Source organism: Pseudophryne corroboree, chromosome 3 (assembly GCF_028390025.1).
Source record: "Pseudophryne corroboree isolate aPseCor3 chromosome 3, aPseCor3.hap2, whole genome shotgun sequence".
In the NCBI taxonomy this organism is placed as follows: domain Eukaryota; kingdom Metazoa; phylum Chordata; class Amphibia; order Anura; family Myobatrachidae; genus Pseudophryne; species Pseudophryne corroboree.
The window spans coordinates 636,063,475-636,078,525 of NC_086446.1; the positions used below are offsets into that span (position 1 = coordinate 636,063,475).

Here is a 15,051-nt window from a genome sequence, read left to right on the forward strand (position 1 = left end):
GTTGTACAACAGTTTTTAGTTTTGTTTCCATTATTTTCTGCTCGATATATTTTAAGTAACTTATTATATTGTTATGTATAATAAAACAGATGTGACCTTTCATTTGGGATCTTAAAGGATTTTAAGATTTGTGGGGAGTATGGTTTGTCAGTTATCCAAAAACATACACTATAAGGGGTCTATTCAATTCTTGCTGGAACTACCGTCTAATTGGAAAGATGGCAGTTTCCGACTTTTTTAGGTCAAATCATGATTCGACCTACTCAATGGGGCTGCCGTTTTTCCGACTTGTCAGCAATTCCGACTTGGAAAAAACGTGGATCAGCGGATTAGCCACGGATCCACGTGTTTTGTAAGATTTGCGGCCAAATCTGACAGATTTTTGGTCCATTTTCGACAATGTCAATCCGACTTTAAAAAAAAGTTGGATTGACATTGTCGGAAATGGCCAAAACCTGTCTGATTTGGCCTCAAACTGAATACTGAACTGTCGGATCCTTTCCATCGAAAAGGATCTGACATCAATTGAATATACCCGTAAATTTCCATTTCATCAAGCATAATAAAATTAGAACATTGAATAATTGTTATGAAATGCTGTAATACCTTTTCATAGGTCATTTGCCTCAAAGCAAAATCTTTATTGCATTGCTTTTATTTTAGTTGACTTTGATATTCTCCAGTTTACAAAAGTGCATACTAATTTTTGCACCGCTGCCTTATTATGGGAGTGCTGACCTCGTTCTTTTTGGGACTTGTGACCTAAAGTTGCTAGCTCTATTTTTATGCCTGTAGCAACAGTGTCACACAAAGGAGTATTAATTCTACTACCTGACAGTAAAGGACATATGTAAATTGCATTTTAGAAAGTGCTTAAGAAACCTGGAATGTTAGACTTCATCATGTATCCTGCTGTCAACCTCAAGCAAGAATCCAGAATAACAATGACTAAATAAAACTAGATCTATATCATGAAATATACAGTGTACCTGGAAACAATACTGTATACATTATGGGTGAAAGAACTCTTAAATCACTAGTGTAAAATTCATGGTACAGTTTGAGTCATGACCACATTTCCTGAATCAATTGACGATCAATAATCATGTATTTAGAATCTTAAGGTGAACACACACTAGGCATTTTTGCCCACCATTTATGGACAGTGATTATCGGGAACATCGCTGGTAGGAAAATAGCTCAGTATATACACACTGAGATATTTTCCCTGTGCCCATTGATGTTCACAGGGAGGGGGGTGGGGGGTGAAGGACTTTCCACAGTAGGAGACTGTGGAAAGTGCTTCACTCGGCTGTTCAAACAGCCCGATGGACAGCAGCGGCCAGCAATGATGAGTGTTAGGTTTAGGCTGCTGGGGGAGGGTTAATCTTAGGCTTCGGAGGGGATTAGGTTTAGGCTTTAGGGAGGGTTAGTATTTAGGCACCTTTGGGAAGGGTTAGGCTGCAGGGGAGGGAGGGTTAGGCTTAGGCTGTGTGGAGGGGGGTTAGGATTAGGCTGCGGGTAAGGAGGGTTAGAGAGGGTTGGGGATTAGTGTTAACTATTTACCACATTGGTGTAGGAATCCTGAATGTCGGGATGCTCTTCTCGGTATTCTGCCTGCTGGCATCCCGAGCGATGGGGTCCCGATACCATCCCTTTTAAATAACAACACAGTCCCATCTGACCAATAATTGCAGAGCCTAATATACTGACAGGTATACAGAAACCATCCTAGTGGGCACTACACAATACAGAGAGTATACTAGTGATATCTGAAGTACAGTAGGGAGGAACTCAACATTAAGCAATTGCCTGGAGCTTCCTGATTGGTTGGGTGACAGCACATCGCAGCCAGAAACAGAGATAATTTTCTCTTGCACACCATAGATGTTGGGCTACTATATTCTACCGTGATGTATACAGCTCAACATCATGGTGGCACATCACAGACAATCGAATCTTCCCCTTAGTGACCAATATACAATACAGGGATTATGTAAATGATGTGGCAGTGTCACCAAAGATGGCACTGATGAGCAGCCTTTTCATTGTGGGGCTGGAAGGATCCACCCGCACATACAAGAAAAAGCAGGTGTAAGAACACCTAATGGCTGAAGCTGGAGAATGAGTCATTCTGGAAGACTGCTGCAGTCAGAAGAACTGCCCTTTGTACAGAGTCCAGGGGGATCTGCAGTCAAAGACCAGTGTGTGCTTGGAAGCCACAGGAGGGCATGAGGCCAGTGTCTTCACTTGTAGAAGACAGGGAAGACCACCAGACTCTGACATTGCATCTGTGGAGCTGTGGCAGTGAGCCAAGCCAGGGCGGAGCCTGTGGTACCCTGTATGGGAAGCTGGCAAGACTTTGAGACTTTATATGAGAGAGACTTCATCTGCAGACTTGCTGCCAAGTGAGGAGTAAAGCAGTGAGCTAGTGCCCTACACAGGGCTAGGCTGTTTGTTATTTTATGTTTACTTATATTAAATGCTGACAATAAAGCACCATTTCATCTATTCACTGGAGAACATGTGTTTGGAACTGATTTAAGCACTAGACACTGCATCAATCACCTACCTACCAAGCTAAGTATTATATCGTGTCATCACAGTGATCAATATACTATACAGGAAGTATCCTATTGACTGCTACAGTTATAAAACACAGTGTGTACAAATTATAACTACAAAATGCAAGCCATATTCTGGAAACCACTATACACTGCAGACCCGGGTCAGGGAGCATAATGCAGTGATTCGCTGGTCCATGAGAGGGGGGAGAGGGGCCACAATTTGATGTGTTTCTATGAGAATCTCATAATTTTGGATCCCTCCCTTGTTCATAGATGCATGCATAGTGACATTAGAAAGTACTTTGCCCCATCACCATCATCAATTAGCTGCATTTCCATTCTAGGCTTTTCCTGGAATGATCAATTTAGAAAATACAAGTATGCTTTTAATATAAGTATCCTTCATCTCATTCTTCACATCTTAGGTGAGTGAAAAGGCAACATCTACACAATCTCCATACCACAGCATTGTCTGTATATAGGGATATATCCATCATGACATGTGGTGAACCCACACAAATTAGTTGACTAACCAAATGTTGCAGCAGCAGATACAATTCTACTGGAGAAATGTAATATTCCTCCGGTGACAGGAAAGCTACTTCTTGAATTAACTTAGTTCATGCATGCAAATAGTGAGTATCAGAGGAAGTGGAGGGATCTGAATGGATCACACTTTTCACAGTCCAGCCCTAAATCCCATAAGAAGGAGCAAGGCTCAGAGGCTAATGTCATCAGTCAGTGTTAGTACCTCCAGTCAAACTGTCACTTTTTGGAGAATGATGAATATACGTCCCCATACTATTGTATGGAAACACACAATGGCACCGAGTGGGTGGGGAGCAGGTACTAATTTCCCGGGCCCAGGATCTTGGAGGCGGGTCTGCACCCCGACCTGACAGCAGACAGCAGCCTCTTTCAAAAGCCCAGCACACTCTACTGCGTGCTGAGCTGCAGTAGTTCCTGGGAGGCTGCTGCCGCTGAGTGCAGCAGTGAGCAGTCTTCTCAGTCTGCAGGCATGGAGTGATTACACTGATCACACCCCCCTCCCTGGATCTGACCCTGGCTGAGGGGCACATGGCACAGGCAGATCGGCGCCACCTAAAAACTTATTTTATAATGTTCTTTTGAAAAATGGGGCATGGCGAAACCTCCATAATTAAACCAGGCCCCCTAAGGCCCTGGAAACAAATGCCACTTCAGTCCTGTAAGGGACACAGGAGATATCCAGTGTAGCCGAAATGATGAATAGTTACAATACTTACAAAACCAAACAATCCCTAGCGCTTATAAAGCCACCTTTCCTGCTCAGTTATATATATATATATATATATATATATATATATATATATACACACACACACACTCCACCAATAGAGCACGGCACTCCACAGGACTCCTCTTACATCGGTGTTTATTAACAATGGAATATCTGCGGTATCGTATCAACATGTTTTGAGGCATCAGCCTCTTCCTCAGGACATACCAGCCATGTGGAGGAGCATATATATATATATATATATATATATATATATATATATAGGATTAATAACAAGCAGCTCCCAAATGGCAACACTGCAGTGCCAAATAGTTAATAAAATATAGAAAGATACAAAAATATATCAAGGGAGCGCTCCTTTGATATATTGTTGTATCTTTCTATATTTTAGTTACAATACTTTATTTTGCTAAAAACATGTGGAAACAAAGGTTTAATGGGGCATAATACAATAATGCATAGGCCCCATAAATAGAGATCACTGTTGTCACTGCAATAAATATGGACAATATACTGCAAAAGCAGACAGAAGGGTGTTAGAATCAGCCATATAGCACTGTACTCTGTTAGCTACTGAAGCATGGGAACTTAAAAACTTTGTGATATTCTGTGATTAACGGAGAAGAGTTAACTGTCAAGCTTTCAAGAAAAGATAGCATGCTTGAAGTAAGTAATCTTAAAAGCTTGCAACTTAAATCTTTTTAACCAGCCAGTAAAGGTTATAACATTGATTTTACTGTTTTCATGAAGAACACGGAACATGGTAAAAAGTTTCACCTACAACAATGGATAATAGCAGAAGCATGTAAAGGAGTCAAACTCTGACAGGTGGCTTGCAAAAGTCCATTAGTTGTACATGTACAATGGAGAAAGCTGAATACTGTAGGGCACTGGGATCCAATGGTCAGGCAATGCAGAAGCTCCATAACTGCAGAGGGAGCTGTCAAAATAACAGCCAGTAATGTGTATTGACTGGCAAAAACAATCCACAAACTGTCAAACAACATGGGATAGACCTACATTATGTAGAAAATGCAAGGTGATGTACGGCTAAAGCTGCTGTATCAGTGCTTCTGATGATGGAGAATGAGGTAAGACTTGGGAAGACTTACTGACCTTGATAATCAGTGGAAAGTAAAAACTGACATTGGTACTGTGTACAGTGAGAGCAAGGAAATATTCACGTCTTAGCTCTAGTGCATCCGACATTGCAGGGTCACATGCGCAGAACGGGTCCTGCGCATGTGCAATGTATTGGTCATCTGTGCTCATGCCATAGATCCGTTGGTATCTGAATTAGGGGTTTAATTCAGACCTGATCAGAAAACTACCTAATTTGAATTAAAAAAAAAATCTTTTAAGGGGATGAAAAGAGTGTTGACATAATGACGCCATTAACGATGCGTGGCTTGCTTTGCGGGAACGATAACACCCAAATGGACAATTTGATCAAAATTTGCATTGCACCTCCAGTTTGTAGAATATACTACAAAAATGCGAAAGTCCCTCCCTCACTCACTCACTCACTCACTCACTCACTCACTCAATCAATCAATCAATCACTGACTCATCACTAATTCTCTTACTTCCCTATATGTTAGGAAGATGAAATTTTACATAGGTATTCTGCAGGTGGGAAACTAGAAAACTACGCAATTAGAATAAAAAAAAAACCTTCCCTAAATGGGATGAAAAGGTGGGTTGACATAATGACATCATTACCGATGCGTAGCTTGCATTGCGTGAATGATAACACCCAAACGGACAATTGGATCTAAATTTGGACTGCACCTCCAGTGTGTAAAATTTAATAATCTACAAAAATGGTCCTGTCGTTTTTTACCGTATCTGCTACGGGAACATTTATATTTACAATGGTGAAAATCAGAAACTCCTGTGCAAAGAATGGGCAGTACGGATGGTGTAATGGTTAGCATTACTGCCTCACAGCACAGTGGTTCAATTCCCACCATGGCCATAACTGTGTGGAGTTTGTATATTCTCCCCGTATTTGCGTGGGTTTCCCCCGGGTACTCCGGTTTCCTCCCACAAGCCAAAAATATACTGGTAGGTTAATTTGGCTCCCAACAAAATTAACCCTAGAATGACTGTGTGTGTGTATAAATGTGCTAGGGAATATAGATTGTAAGCTCCACTGGGGCAGGGACTGTTGTGAATGGCCAAATATTCTCTGTAAAGCGCTGCGGAATATGTGTGCGCTATATAAATAACTGGTAATAAATAATAATAAATAATAGTAAAGAATGGGTAGAACAGCTAGTTACTGTATATGCACTAACATTCTAAAATATAAAAGCATTTTAGCCAACACTCTATCTGTCCAGGTCCTGTCTGATCTATTAAAAAGGACAAATGCTTGTTCACAACTCAAATCTATATTTTACATTGAAAAGGGGGAGTTTTGATGAGAAATGTTACACTACTATAGCATGAGCTCATAAAAGTTGTATTGAGGTAAAAACAAGAAATGATTGTTTGATGTAGGCTGACTCTATGCAATTGTAATTGGTATTTATGTAGTGAATGAAGCTAGCAATGGGGTAGCACAGTAATGGATTATGGGCCTAATTCATACCTAATAGCAGCAACAAATTTGTTAGCTAATGGGCAAAACCATGTGCACTGCAGGTGGGGCAAATATAACATGTGCAGAGAGAGGTAGATTTGGGTGGGTTATTTTGTTTCTGTGCAAGGTAAATACTGACTGCTTTATTTTTACACTGCAATTTAGATTTCAATTTGAACAGACCCTACCTAAATCTAACTCTCTCTGCACATGTTATATCTGCCCCCCCCTCTGCAGTGAGTGCACATGGTTTTTCCCATTAGCTAACAAATTTGCTGCTGTGATCAGGTCTGAATTAGGCCCTATGGGGGTCATTCCAAGTTGATCGCTCGCTGCCGATTTTCGCAGCTCAGCGATCAGGTGAAAAATCGGCATTTCTGCGCATGTGTATGGGCCGCAATGCGCGCGCATTGTACGGGTACAAAGCCCGTTGTGGTTGTGCACAGGTTGTAGCGAAGTTTTCAGTCGCACTTACGGCCTCAAGAAGATTGATAGGCAGGGGGTGTTTCTGGGTGTCAACTGACCATATGACGTCAAATCCGGACACGAAAAGGCTGAAGTGATCGCAAGCGCTGAGTAGGTTCAGAGCTACTCTGAAACTGCACAAACTGTTTTTGCAGAGCTCGGCTGCACATGCGTTCGTACTTCTGCTAAGCTAAAATACACTTCCCAGTGGGCGGTGGCATAGCATTTGCACGGCTGATAAAACTAACTAGCGAGCGATCAACTCGGAATGACCCCCTATGTACAATGTTACCAAACCCTTTGATAGGATAATGAGGATTTTTCCTAATTAATTCCCCAAACCAGGTTACACATTAAAGATATCCATTCTGCCTATAAATTCGGTAGTGTTATTTTTGTATTTGCTTTTGTCTGTTTGTTTGAGATACAAGCATAAAAGTAGACATTTATTTATGTTTTTTCTTTGTTTATGCTCATACTCTACTAGAATTGATAGTATATTCTGCAAAGCTGAAATTGTCATATTTGAGGATACTAATGTCTAACACAAGGAAGCAAAGCACAGACAAAAAAAGATTTCAAGTTAATGGAGTGAAGTGAAAACAAATATGTGTGGCAAATAGAAGAAAATAAATGGAGGTATACAGTCTGAAAATAAAGGAAATAAACATTGCAAAATAAATACTGTACCGTACTCACAAAATGCATATTCTTGCTATAAATTACTACATACTGTATATTATATTTATTCATTTTGTGTTTTGGTTCTAATTTTGCAAAACCACTCTCATGTATTTTGGTTTTGGATCTGGTTTTTTTTACATGCTACAAAAAGCTAAAATCATGCAATGTGTGCCTGTTTTGTTCCTACAGCATTACTGCCCACAATAACATTAATTTCCAGTTATTTCCAGTAAATTTTGACCACCTCACAGTTCACAATATTGTTTTCATCCAGTTTATTGGTGCAGTGAGCTGGCTGGTTACTAAGCAACAGCAGCGGCACAAGCATACGACAGTTCATGGCACATCTATGAAACATTGCCACACAGCAGTGGCAGTAATAAAAAGTGGTGCAAGATGGAATTGTCCTTGGGCCCTATCACCCACCCTTATGTTGGATATTAAAAAGGACATGCACAGTTTAACATACCAAGCACTTCAGCGCCAGGGACTACCACTTTCGTGTCTGAAGTGCCTGGTTTGTTTGGGCCCCCCAAAACAAACTATCAATGGGCTTAAGGCATATCATCCACATCCTCACCATCATCAGTGTTAACATCATCATCACACAATATTAACTCATATTCACAGGAATCCACCATTACAGAAGTATCTTCTCTTTGACGTAATTGGTGCGGGAGGTCTACCTCATGGAATTTGTAGTTCATTTTTATGAATATCATCTTTCCATGATTCCCAACAGCAATCACTCACAAGGTTCCCGGCTGCGCTGAGTTTGTACAAGGGGCTCCAAATTGCCTTTTTATTCTCCTACTAGTCAAAGAGATTGTCTGACATGCTCATTTGTACACTGTCATTAAAATAATTCTCTAAAATTTTATGAATGGTTACCGTATCAGACTGAGTCACCATAGAGGTGTTACTAATGTTGAGCAATTCTCTGAGACCTTACCAGATGTCAAAATATTGTGTCACTCTGATGTACTGAGTGGACTCATCCTCATCACCTGTGGGTCTCTGGGAAAAGTTTAGTTTTTTTTCCTGGCAGCAGCTGCACTAGTACTTGGCTGCTGCTCCTGCTCTTCTAACAACTGATCGTGATTCATATCGACTAATGCGGTGGCACGGAACCTACTGAATGTTATTGTAACACAGTGTCACTGCCTGTTCCTGAACAGACACGTTTTGCTTTTTTTTTAAACAGCAACTTTTTTCTGTATTTTAACAAATGTCAACAACTTCACACTGTGGCTCACGGCGCTTATTTAACACAGTGGCATGGCCTGCCCCCGAACAAACATAATTTTTTGTTTTGCTTTTTAGATTTATTTTTAACAAATACCAACAACTTCACACTGCAACTAACAGCACTTATATAATACTTGATGTTCTACCCGTTGTTCATACGGGAGTTTCTGATTTTCATGGTTGTAAATATAAATGAGTGTTAAAAATTTGGTAAATCTAAGGAGCTGTAAATTTGAGACACCTTAATGTACCTAAAAATTAATCCATGTTTTTTTGCGTTACTCGAGGAGAACCCGTAGTAGAGACAGTAAAAAGTGACAGGAAATTTTTTGTAGTTTATTAAATTCTACATACTGGAAATTTTGAGCCGTTTAGGCGTTATCATTCTCGCAACACAAGTCACACATCGGTAATGATGTCTATATGTCAACACCATTAGAGGAGGTTTTTAAAAATTCTAATTACGTAGTTTTCCTGTTTCCCACCTGCAGAATACCTATGGTAAATTTCATCTTCCTAACATATCGGGAAGTAAGAGAATTAGTAGTGAGTGAGTGAGTGAGTGAGTGAGTGAGTGAGTGAGTGAGTGAGTGAGGGCTTTCACATTTTTGTAGTTTATGAAATTCTACACACTGGAGGTGCAATCCAAATTTTGATCCGATTGTCCATTTGGGCGTTATCGTTCATGCAATGCAAGCCACGCATCGGTAGTGACGTCATTATGTCAACTTCCTTTTCATCACCTTAGGGGAGATTTATTAAAATTCTACTTATATAGTTTTCCTTTTTCTCACCTGAGTATGTTAAATTTCAGCTTCCTAACATATCGGGAAGTAAGAGAATTAGTGATGAGTGAGTGAGTGATATATATATATATGTGTAGATAGATAGATAGATAGATAGATAGATAGATAGATAGATAGATAGATAGATAGATAGATAGATAAAGCACCAGTTGCTGCGTTTACATGTAACCACTACTGTTGGCTTTATCAAACTGCACAGTGGCCCTAGGGCCTAATTCAGACCTGATCGCTCCTATGCAAATTTGCAGAGGTTTGCGTTCAAATCGTCGCCACCCATGCAGAGTGAATACCCGCCCCGTGCAAGTCTGCATACGCTGTGTGAAAAGCTTTGCATACGCCGGCCAGCTGCAAATCTGTTCGCAACTCACTCAACATCAAATGGTTTTTCCAGTCTGTGCTGCTACAGTGCAAAAGAACAGGCTGATCGGGCCGGAGATGTTGTCACACACCCTCACATTAATATATATATAGATTAATGCAGTGGCATGGCCTGAACACACATACAAGTTCAAAAAAAAATGACTCACACACAGCACATATATTATTAATGCAGTGGCATGTCACTTTCTGAGTGTAACACAGTGCAACTCCCTGGTCTGAACACACACAAGTTTTTTTTCGTTTTTTTTTTTAAACACATTTTATATAAAATGTTATGATTATTTTATAATCATAATATTTTATGTATGTTACAATATATGGAGAATGTTTGCTGCTAGATCAGCAGACTGCAGATTTAGGGATGGAGGAAGCTTGTGATCCCTGGCAAGCCTCGGACGTGTTGTGACTAATTTGCCAGCTTTCGGGATTCCACCGGTCAGAATACTGACCATGGCATACTTACCTCCCCCCACTCGCCCACTAACCTTAACCATCCCTTCCTTTAGCCTAAACCTAACCCCCGCCCCACCCCCGCTTCCTAACCCTAACCCTCCCCGGTGGCGCATAAACCTAACCCAACCCTTCCAGAAGCCTCACCATTTCCCCTGCAGCCTAACCCTAACCCTCCCTGGGGGTTGCATAAACCTTACCCCTCTCTCTTCCTGCAGCCAATACCTAACCCCCCAGGACACAGCCTAACCCTAACCCTCCCCCAGCAGCCTAAACCTACCTGCCCCCATGGCTTACCTCTCTGGTGGGGCAGTGGCTGTTAGTTTGGGATCCTGGTGGTGGGGATTCCGGCGTCGGGCTGGAGACCTTATTCGGGACGCCAATGTCGGCATTTCGGCATCAGCTATTCTTACTGCCGCAATACCGACTGCTGGGATCCTGACCGGATTCCCCTAACAATGATGCATATGTACCAGAGAAAGCTGTGTTATAACATAAAATGTAGATGAAAGTACACTGCTTCATGGAGCACTGTTGTAAAATAATCCAAAATAACATTTTACTTTTAATGGCTACATATTAAAAATATATGTAATGAGTTTACCTTGTATTAAAAGTAAGTGAGAGCAATGCAATGAAAATATAAAGTGACAATTGGGTTCCTAAATTAAAGAATTATTGTATTACATCTCCAGATTAACATGTGATCAGGTTTTTCATCATCTTTGACACTTATCCTTAGCCAGCGTGGAATCTCCTCATACCTTTTGAAAGCTGTGGTATATGCAGGTGCAAATAGTGATGTTCTCCAGCTCTAGCCAATCACTTTGTTTTTTTGCAAATGCTCCACTGATGCTGTTTGGTGATTTGTCTCTTGGGCATATGTTGTGCTGTTCTGTGTACAGTATGTTTCAACAAAACATTTATTTTTTACTTCATTTATTTTATTTCATTGTTTGGGGGTCTGTGCAAGCACAAGACCCAGTCTGCTCATGTGCAGAATGGGTCTTGTGATGTCACTCGCAGCCACCTGTCAGCCGCAGCATGATTGACAAGCTGCAGCATTTGTGGGGCAGAGCGGGAGTGGCACCTTTCTCCAAAACAGGAAGTGTTCTGGATCCAGGGTCTGTGTTGATGGATGTAGACTTCCGTGACCTTGGTGTCCAGATCATATTGCCAACCTGAGTAAGCTTCAGTGTACCTAGGCTGATTGGTGCCTAAACCATCAGAAATCCTGACCGATCCTCAGACCCAGCACTCGGATTCTCGCTAATGCAAACAGGAGACTTTTCCTACAGATGCCTCCTGGTGCGTTTGAATTTTAATGACACGGAATTGCACAGACACTTCTTTGTAGCTGTGCAATTCCTGGCAAACATGAATCAGGTCCTACAGATGGGATGTACTAAAGGTAAAATGTGGTCAAAACTCTGAAACCTGCTGTTTTCGGAGGTTTGCCACGTTCCCCATATGTATCAAGCTCTGTAAATCGAAGCTTTCCAGAGCTTGCACTCGATAGGCAATGGCATCTATATTGCTGTTGCCTATAGTAGGATCTGCTAGGTTTCAGTATGATATTCTGATGGATGGGATGCTGGCAGTTAGAATACCGACCGAGGCATCCTATCAGAATCCCAACCGCCCCCCCCCCCCCCCCCCCCGGAAATTACCGTAACCCTCACCTGTTCCCTACCCTAACCTTAATCCTCCCATGTAAGTGCCTAACTCTAACCCTCCCTGGTGGTGCCTGATTCTAACCCTCTCTGGTGATGCCAAACCTTAACCCTCCCTTCCCCGCTGCATAAACCTAACCCTCCCCGCTTGTTGCCTGACCCTAAGCACACCTTCTTAGTGCCTAACCCTAACCCAAACTCCCCGGTACCTAACAAAACCATTCCCGTCCCTGCACCCTAACACCCCTTCTAATGCCTCCCACCCCCCCTCACCAGGTTGCAAGCACGTCCAGCTAAAAGAACATACAGGATTCCAGGCATCAGTATTTGGACGCTAGCATCCTGACCTCCATCGGGACTTAGATGCCAGTCTTATGGCATCGTTTGGGATTCCGGTGTTGGTATTTCGATTGGGAAATTAACTACATCCCATCCGTAGGATCCTCACAATGAAAAGGACAGCTCTTATTGGAAGAGCTGTCCTTTGCATTTATATTGAGAACTATTCATGCATATGGTGATAAAAAATGCAGCTATGCATGCGTTAAGTGGCGAGAAGTATCACATGGAATATGCACTGCATGATACATCCTGCCAGATTCAATATGATACCCCAGCTGTGGGGATCCCGTCGGTCAGGAGACCGATGCCGAGATCCCAACAACCAGAATACTGGTTGCATATTCACCCTCAGGTGGTGGCATGGAGTACCACCCAAATGGAGATTCTGGGCGGCGGTTGGGATCGTGACCGACAGTATATCACCATGTGTCGGGATTCCAGCATTGATATCTTGAATGCCTCCCATCCTGCCCTATCTGTATGTTGTTTGTACACCCCTTGTTTGCATGGATTTACTCTGTTTGCTCTTTATTTCCTTCCACAGTCCAACAGCACACTGGTAAGTCAATTGGCTTTTGACAAAAAACAAAACAAAACAAAACTGTAAGCACAGTATGTACATGCATAGGTGTTTTTAGGTATTATACTTACCCTTCTGGAGTCCCGCAACGGCAGCCATGCACTGCGGACAGAAGTCTTGCGTAAAATGGCTGCCGCACCCATCTCCAAGTGATTTGAGCATGCGTACTGGAGATGTCCTTATGAACAAGGCACCTGGGCATGCGCAACTGACTCTGGCATTATGCATTATGCCAGAGTATACTGCTGCTGGAGAGGAGGGGGTCCACAACGGAGGCTACACGTGGGTCCCCTGCTCCCTTAAACCGCCCCTGTCTACATGTAACCATGTTATAAGCAACGGGACTACTGTAAATGGTTGTAATATTCTCTGTACGTGCAGCGTAATGTGCGTGCACTGTATAAGTAATTAACATAGTAACATAGTAATTGAGGTTGAATAGAGGCAAATTGCCCATCGTGTTCAACCTGTATTAAGTTGTGATGATTCAACATACCCGCTGAATTATGTTTTATGACTAGTTAACTACTATATCTCATATTACCCCCGGATTAACCATGTAGATATTTTAAATATTATAACCTTGGATATCATTTTCATTCAGAAATTTATCTATTCCTTTTTTAAATCCATTTACAGAGTCCACCATTACCACCTTCCCTGGCAGGGAATTCCACATCCTTATTGCCCTAAAAGTGAAGAACCCTTTCCTCCGTTGCGTTCGGAACTTTCTCTCCTCCAGCCGCAGCGAGTGCCCACGTGTCCTAAACTGTGTTCTTTTAATAAATAATTCCTCTGATAACTCTTTGTGATGTCCCTTTACATACTTGAAGATATTAATGATATCTCCTCTTGTTAATAAAGGTATCAGTTTAAAGGGGGAACTCACGGAGCGATATTCTAAGCAATCTGACTAGATTGCTTAGAATTTAAGCATTATAACTCCGTGTGTACCCCCTACAGTGATAGTGATGCGCAGCCCCGCGCATCGCTATCGCTGGTGCTAGATTGGCCAGGCCAATCTAGCGGATCGCTCACTTCACCCGCTTGGAGAAATGAGTGCACCCCCCCCCCCTGTCTCCCCCCGCACGCTCAGCACAGATCGCGCTGTGCTGAGCGGTGGGAGAGATGTGTGCTGAGCGGTTCGCTCAGCACACATCTCTCCCACATCGGCCCGTCTATATGGGCCTTAAGTTTAATAGTCCGTTTTTTATATAGTGCCCACAGTGAACCTTTAACCTCTTTAGTGGCAAGCATAGGCTTCATAATGACTGTTTTTTTCCTATACAAGTAAGAATGATAGAGGCATGTTCATATCCCATAATCTTTGGAGATAAAATAGCACAGTTTGTTTTGGAATGTCAGTGTAGCAGTCATACATAAGTTATTGGTTCTACTGTTTGAATGTGTTTTTATTGTTCCACCATTGATTTAATATCAGAGGAAGCAGCTTCCGGTTTTTCATAACTTGTTTCTTGTTTGTTCATTTATTTTATTATTTATGATCATTTAATGTAGATCTGGTAACATGATGGATTTACATAATGTATTACATTACAAGCCCATATTAGTATTATTATTAATAGCATTCAGAATACATAATACCATTTTAAAAGATACATTTGTCAGATAGAAGGATGCACATTAGTTTAAACACAGACAGCTCTTGCATCTCAAGGTCAGAATAATGCTTTATAAAGCACAAAGTATCATATGGAATGTGGAATAAAGGCTAAGTGTAATAGCAGAGAAAATAAAATGGCCATATACTGTACAATGGGGGGTCATTCCGAGTTTATCGCTCGCTAGCAGTTTTTAGCAGATGTGCAAACGCATAGTCGCCGTCCACGGGGGAGTGTATTTTCGCTTTGCAGGAGTGCGAACGCCTGTGCAGCAGAGCGCCTGCAAACACATTTTGTGCATAACAAGACCAGCCTTGTAGTTACTTATCCTGTGCGATGATTGCTGCGATGAGTGATACGGTAATGA

General features: G+C 41.7%; 1 protein-coding gene and 1 long non-coding RNA gene across 4 annotated transcripts in view; one reads left to right on the plus strand and one right to left on the minus strand.

Moving 5' to 3' along the window:
* LOC135056490 (uncharacterized) overlaps positions 1-7,576 on the plus strand; it is a 72,569-nt gene extending 64,993 nt beyond the window's left edge. For both annotated transcript variants that reach the window (XR_010243989.1, XR_010243990.1), the window contains one exon: positions 7,386-7,576. This is a non-coding gene — a long non-coding RNA (uncharacterized LOC135056490). The remainder of the gene's footprint in view (positions 1-7,385) is intronic.
* Positions 1-15,051, minus strand: part of PCDH15 (protocadherin related 15) — a 2,278,876-nt gene that overhangs the window by 379,536 nt on the left and 1,884,289 nt on the right. The gene's annotated exons all lie outside the window — the stretch shown is intronic.